The sequence below is a fragment of the Henckelia pumila genome, chromosome 3, assembly GCF_033568475.1.
Source record: "Henckelia pumila isolate YLH828 chromosome 3, ASM3356847v2, whole genome shotgun sequence".
In the NCBI taxonomy this organism is placed as follows: domain Eukaryota; kingdom Viridiplantae; phylum Streptophyta; class Magnoliopsida; order Lamiales; family Gesneriaceae; genus Henckelia; species Henckelia pumila.
In genome coordinates, this window is record NC_133122.1 from 172188146 (window position 1) to 172194694 (window position 6549).

Genomic DNA, 6549 nt, shown 5'->3' on the forward strand with positions numbered 1-6549 from the left:
GGATATTTATATTGATTTTTCAAGTATTAGTATTTGCTCGATCAAGTTTTTGGCACCGTTGCCGGGGACTATTAATTACTTTAATATGTTTTATTTAAATTTCTCTATACAAATTTTAATCACTAGTTTCATATCTGAACTTAGGATACTCTTGCAGTGCATGCAACATCCATTTGATTCGGAATTCATCCCTATTGATCCTGAAATGGAGAGAACCTTTCGCAGGAGACGAAGGCAAAAAAGAGAAGCAATGGCAGAATAGGAACAGCGAAGGTTGAATGATGGAGATGCTGAAAATAATGCACCACCTATTTATAGATCCATGATGGATAGCTCCTTTCCATCCATTGAGGACGCTAGACCGAGCATCATCAGGCCAACAATAGCAGAAAACCATTTCGAGATAAATCCAGCAATCATTCAAATGATTCAGAACTCAGTTTAATTTTGTGGGACAACAATTGATGACCCAAACACTCATATCGCAAATTTCCTGGAAATTTGTGATACTTTCAAGCAGCAGGGAGTTTCTGATGATGCTATTCGTTTATGCTTATTTCCCTTTTTGCTAAGATATAAAGCTAAGTCATGGCTAACAAATTTACATGCAGGTTCAACTACTACTTGGGATGATCTGGCGAAAGCTTTCCTCACCAAATAATTCCCTCCATCAAAGTCGATGAAATTGAGAATAGATATCATTACGTTTGCTCAAGGCGAACATAAATCACTCTATGAAGCATGGGAGCGCTATAAGGATCTGTTAAGGAGATGCCCACACCACAAATTACCCGACTGGCTTGTGGTACAAATTTTTTACTATGGCCTTCCTCATGCTAATTGCACTATGTTAGATGCAGCTGCAGCTGGAAATCTGTTACGAAAATCACCAGAAGAATGATGTGAGTTGATTGAATAGATGGCATCTAGCAGATATCACCCTCAGTCTGAGAGGAACGTTATGCGGAAGTCTACGGGAATGCATCATGTAGATGCATTTACTTCAGTGGCAGATCACAATGCCAATGGTAGTCGAAATCTGCCACATCATTTAACAAATGCATCGCATTGTCGTAATCTCTGTGAAACAAGTGACTGCCAGTTGACAAAGCTCCATAATCTACCCAACTTCTTGTTGTCGCATCCAAACCACCATAAAAAATTTGAACCACGGTGTAGTTCGAAAAATCATGGCATCGAAAGTTGTTCGCCAAATCATTGAATCTCGCCCAAGAAGCATAGAAAGGCTCCGAGTATTGTTGGCCAAACCTTGTGAACACCTATCGATGATCCATCTTCAAGTACCTCACAAGCAAAAGAGAATAAAATTAAAATTAAAAATTAGGAAAAGGAACAAAAAGATAGAAAAAAAAAAATGTCTAGTCTCAAGCAAATAATCTATCCTAATATTAACTAAACAGTCCCCGGCAATAGCGCCAAAAATTTGACCGGCTAAATCGGTGTGATATAAATCTACTGGCAAGCATACCAGGTCAAGTAATAGTAAAGTGGACTGAGATTCCAAGTATCGATCCCACAAGGACTGCAGTCAATTCTCAAGAATTAATTATTTAGCTTAATCTAGACGAAATCATAAAGAGCAATTTGATTTAAATAAAATAAGAATATAAAATAAAAAACTGCTTAAGAAATAAGAATTAAAAATAACTAAAGATAAAAATAATTAAAACAAAGACAACCAAGACACATGTAGGTACCAAACAAATCATGTAACATGTAGTTGATTTAGGACTCAGATTTAATCTTAAATTACGGGAATTCTCCTATCTTGTTCAAATGTCTATTTATAGAACAATCAAACCTATTCAAATATTGACGGATTAATCTTTCGTAATTCTAATCAAATTTGAATGCATTAAATATTTGTGAAAATTCAGTTTACACCCAAACCTCATACTGAAACCGAATTCTATTTCTAGTCGGTTTTACAATATGTTGATTATCAAAGTGATCAAAATCAAAACCTTCTCTGTCGATTTGGAATCAATTAACATGCAAGCAAACAGTTGATCAGACTATTCACAAGACAAATATAAATCTGACAATCAATAAAATAAAATCAACTCTGAAAAATCTCAAACAAACATCCAAATTTTCTACATGAATTTGTTCGGCTCAATCACGCCGTCTTGGTTAAAAATAAACTACTCAATAATTAAAAACAATAATTCAAAAATAAAAATAAGAAGAAGAAAAGAAATGAAGAAATCTTCTCGCCCAAGCCTTGTAGCCGCCTCCTCTGTGTTGTGCACGTTCTGGAACTTCGAAACCCTCAAAAATATGTTATATCTTCTATTTATATGGTCCGGAATGCCTACCAATTAATTTCATTCCAATACAAGGACTTTTTGCATAAATCTGATGCCAAACCACGCGCGCGTGCGTGGAAGAAGTCCTGCACGTGCAGAACAAAAAAAAGAATTCTGTACCTCAGACTCGCGCGCGGGCGAGCTCAAATCTCGCTAGCGCGCCATGCATTTTCTGCTCCGAGCGACGATTTTGAAAAATTCATATCTCAAGTTATAACTGTCAAATCGAGCTGAAATTTGGACAGCAACTTCAAAACATCTTGAACTTCATTATGAATGGTGAAGATTGGATTTGGATCTATCTAAAATTAAATTTGATTTTTTGAACAAAGCTGCTTCGTAATTCACTCTTCAAAAATCCATTTTCCTACAAAATCAACCCGAGGAGTGAAATACACAAGCATGCACTAAAACACATAAAAACACGTAAAAAAAATTATGAATGCACACAAAATAGACATAAACCTATCACAAAATAATGCACGCAAAATGCACTTATCAACACCCCCATACTTAAATCTTGCTCGCCCTCGAGCAAGATATGCAAAAACAAAATGCAAACAACGACATAAGTAAGAATGAATCATGAACAACATAACCTCCGATAAGTTTCAACTTCAACAACTAAAAACCACAAAAACTTCTGATTGTTCACAATACACTGTCAGTTTAAAGTAAACGTGTGTGTGTGCCATGTCATTCCAGTTTCATGCAACTTCAAAATAATATGTCCTAAGAATGCTTAGCGACCTATGACAAATCAGTGTAAGTGTCACAATCCAGCACTCCGTTATCTCAACAATCCCAAAAAAAAAACATGTACTTTCTTGAGATTAATTACGTACCTCCGAATTTTGCACCCCGTATTTTTTATAAGCCCCAAAAATTACCCGCAAACTTAGCTATAACTAAGATAGGATTCAAATTTCAATCCCCTCGTCTATAGCCCGGATGGAGCATCAATCCCATTTAACCCGCAAACTTAGCTATGGAACAAAGATTAGGATTTCAATCATTGTCCAAGACCGGATGGAATTGTTATTTTAAATTTTCAAAATTATTAACCCCATGGATCCGCATACTTAGTCAAGAACAAGAGATTCGGATTTCAATCTCTGCTCGTAACCCGGATGGAGTTAACTTAATTTTTTTAACAAAAAGTTTTTTTTAAAAAAAAATTTTAAGGTACGCCCAAGATCACACATGCAATGTCTAACAATCATAAAGAATCCAAAGACACTATCATGATCAATAAGAATCTATTGTCGTGCAATGATCAAACAAACACGAACTTCATCAATTACTTCGTTACACTACACCAATCTAACATGCATGCTTAAGATGATTTACGATTCTACCAAAAGCTTTTCAAGTTCAATCAAAAGAAATATTTTCTTTAAAAAAAATTTCAACTCTATCATCATCGGCTAACAGTCATCATTCTACTTGTATCCACAACACAAACAACAACACATTGATAGGCATGATTACGAACTATATGCAAAGAACTAAATCACATAAATTCAACCCCCCCCCCCCCCCCAAATACTTATCCAAAGCATTTCCCTCAATGCTTCAGAAACAATTAACAAAATGCATAACAAACACCCAAATGCAAGACGAACAAAAACAAAATGAAAAAGACAATAACACTCCCCTGGTTTTCGATTCATCCTCTTCCTTCTTGATAGTATCAGCTGGGACAGCAGCAACAGACTGTGTATATCTACAGGCTCGGCAAAATGGAATGGGAAAGAAGTAAAAATTAAATAACAAAAACAAAAACCAAAAATAAAATAAAAAAACAAGGGAAAGAACATTGGGTTTCCTCCCAGTCAGCGCTAAATTTATAGTCTAATGCCCAACTATGCAGTAGCAACCATCAAAGAGCGGCTGCCGCCCATAGTAAGAATCATACGACTCTACGTATGGATCTTGATTTCCTACACCCTCAATCTTGGCGTGATATATGCAGTTTAAGCTTGTTGGTCCAACAACACTCGGCATGAACTTTTTCTTTTGGAAGAAGACTTCGAATCTAGGCTGAAGCTCATAGAGGATGTAATGTTGTAGAGTTGGCGTCAATGGCAAGAAAGAATCTTCTGATGGTGTACATGTAAAGTCCATTAACGAGGTCAAATCTTTCATCTTGAATATTTCCTCCTCCTCCACTGTCACTTCTGGCTCATCCTCACAAGAAGATTCCTCAAAAATTATGTTCTCATGATCTGGTTCAATTACTGCTGTAGGATTACATGCCCATGATAATTGATCAGCATGGATTGCTGCAGTCTCTTGGAGAATCTCTGAAGATGGTTCTATAAAGAGTTCAATCTGTTCATCCAGAAGACTCAAAGAGTTGATGTGGCTTTCCAAGAATTGATTTATCTCTGTCTGTTGTCACACAATGTTCTCCAACTGAGCCACATGATCATCCTCAAAATACCCAATACACTCTTCTTGATACTCCGGTGGTTGGTTCGCAAAATTTTTGGGGTTGAATTCTGGAGGATATTTGTGACTCCAACCTTGCAGTGAAGGATCACAATGCCAATGGTAGTCGAAATCTGCCATATCATTTAACAAGTGCATCGCATTGTTGTAATCTCTGTGAAACAAGTGACTGCCAGTTGACAAAGCTCCATAATCTACCCAACTTCTTGTTGTCGCATCCAAACCACCATAAAAAATTTGAATCAGAGTGTAGTTCGAAAAATCATGGCATCGAAAGTTGTTCGCCAAATCATTGAATCTCCCCAAAGCAGCATAGAAAGGCTCCGAGTATTGTTGGTCAAACCTTGTGAACACCTGTCGATGATCCATCTCCAAGTACCTCACAAGCAAAAGAGAATAAAATTAAAATTAAAAATTAGGAAAATGAACGAAAAGATAGAAAAAAAAATGTCTAGTCTCAAGCAAATAATCTATCCTAATATTAACTAAACAGTCCCCGGCAACGGCGCCAAAAACTTGACCGGCTAAATCGGTGTGATATAAATCTACTGGCAAGCATACCAGGTCAATTAATAGTAAAGTGGACTAAGAGTCCAAGTATGATTCCCACGGGGACTGCAGTCAATTTTCAATAATTAATTATTTAGCTTAATCTAGACGAAATCATAAAGAGCAATTTAATTTAAATAAAATAAGAATATAAAATAAAAAACTGCTTAAGAAATAAGAATTAAACATAACTAAAGATAAAAATAATTAAAACAAAGACAACCAAGACACAATTAGGTACCAAACAAATCATGTAACATGTAGTTGATTTAGGACTCAGATTTAATCTTAAATTACGGGAATTCTCCTATCTTGTTCAAATGTTTATTTCTAGAACAATCAAACCTATTCAAATATTGACGGATTAATCTTTCGTAATTCAAATCAAATTTGAATGCATTAAATATTTTTGAAAATTCAGTTTACACCCAAACCGCATACTGAAACCGATTTATATTTCTAGTCGGTATTACAATATGTTGATTATCAAAGTGATCAAAATCAAAACCTCCTCTCTCGACTTGGAATCAATTAACATGCAAGCAAACAGTTGATCAGACTATTCATAAGACAAATATAAATCTGGCAATCAATAAAATAAAATCAACTCTGAAAAATCCCAAACAAACATCCAAGTTTTCTACATGAATTTTTTCGGCTCAATCACGCCGTCTTGGTTAAAAATAAATTACTCAATAATTAAAAACAATAATTCAAAAATAAAAATAAGAAGAAGAAAAGAAAACAAGAAATCTTCTCTCCCAAGCCTTGTAGCCGCCTCCTCTGTGTTGTGCACGTTCTGGAACTTCGAAACCCTCAAAAATATGTTATATCTTCTATTTATATGGTCCGGAATGCCTACCAATTAATTTCCTTCCAATACAAGGACTTTTTGCATAAATCTGAAGCCGGACCACGCGCGCGTGCATGGAAGAAGTCCCGCGCGCGCGCAGAACAAAAAAATAGAATTCTGGATTTCTGACTCGAGCGCCATGCATTTTCTGCTCCAAGCGACGATTTTGAAAAATTCATTTATCGAGTTCTAACCGTCGGATCGAGCTAAAATTTGGAAAGAAGCTTCTAAACATCCTGAAATGCATTCTGAACGGTAAAGATCGGATTTGATTCTTTCTAAAATTAAATTTGATATTTTGAACAAAGCTGCTCCGTAATCCACTCTTCAAAAATCCATTTTCCTACAAAATCAACCCGAGGA

The 6549-nt window shown here is 35.8% G+C and overlaps 1 non-coding gene across 1 annotated transcript; it reads right to left on the reverse strand.

Moving 5' to 3' along the window:
* Positions 1 to 682: 682 nt before the first annotated feature.
* Positions 683 to 789, reverse strand: LOC140894141 (small nucleolar RNA R71). Its single transcript, XR_012153689.1, has one exon. It is a non-coding gene; the product is annotated as a small nucleolar RNA R71 (small nucleolar RNA).
* Between the last annotated feature and the right edge of the window lie 5760 nt (positions 790 to 6549).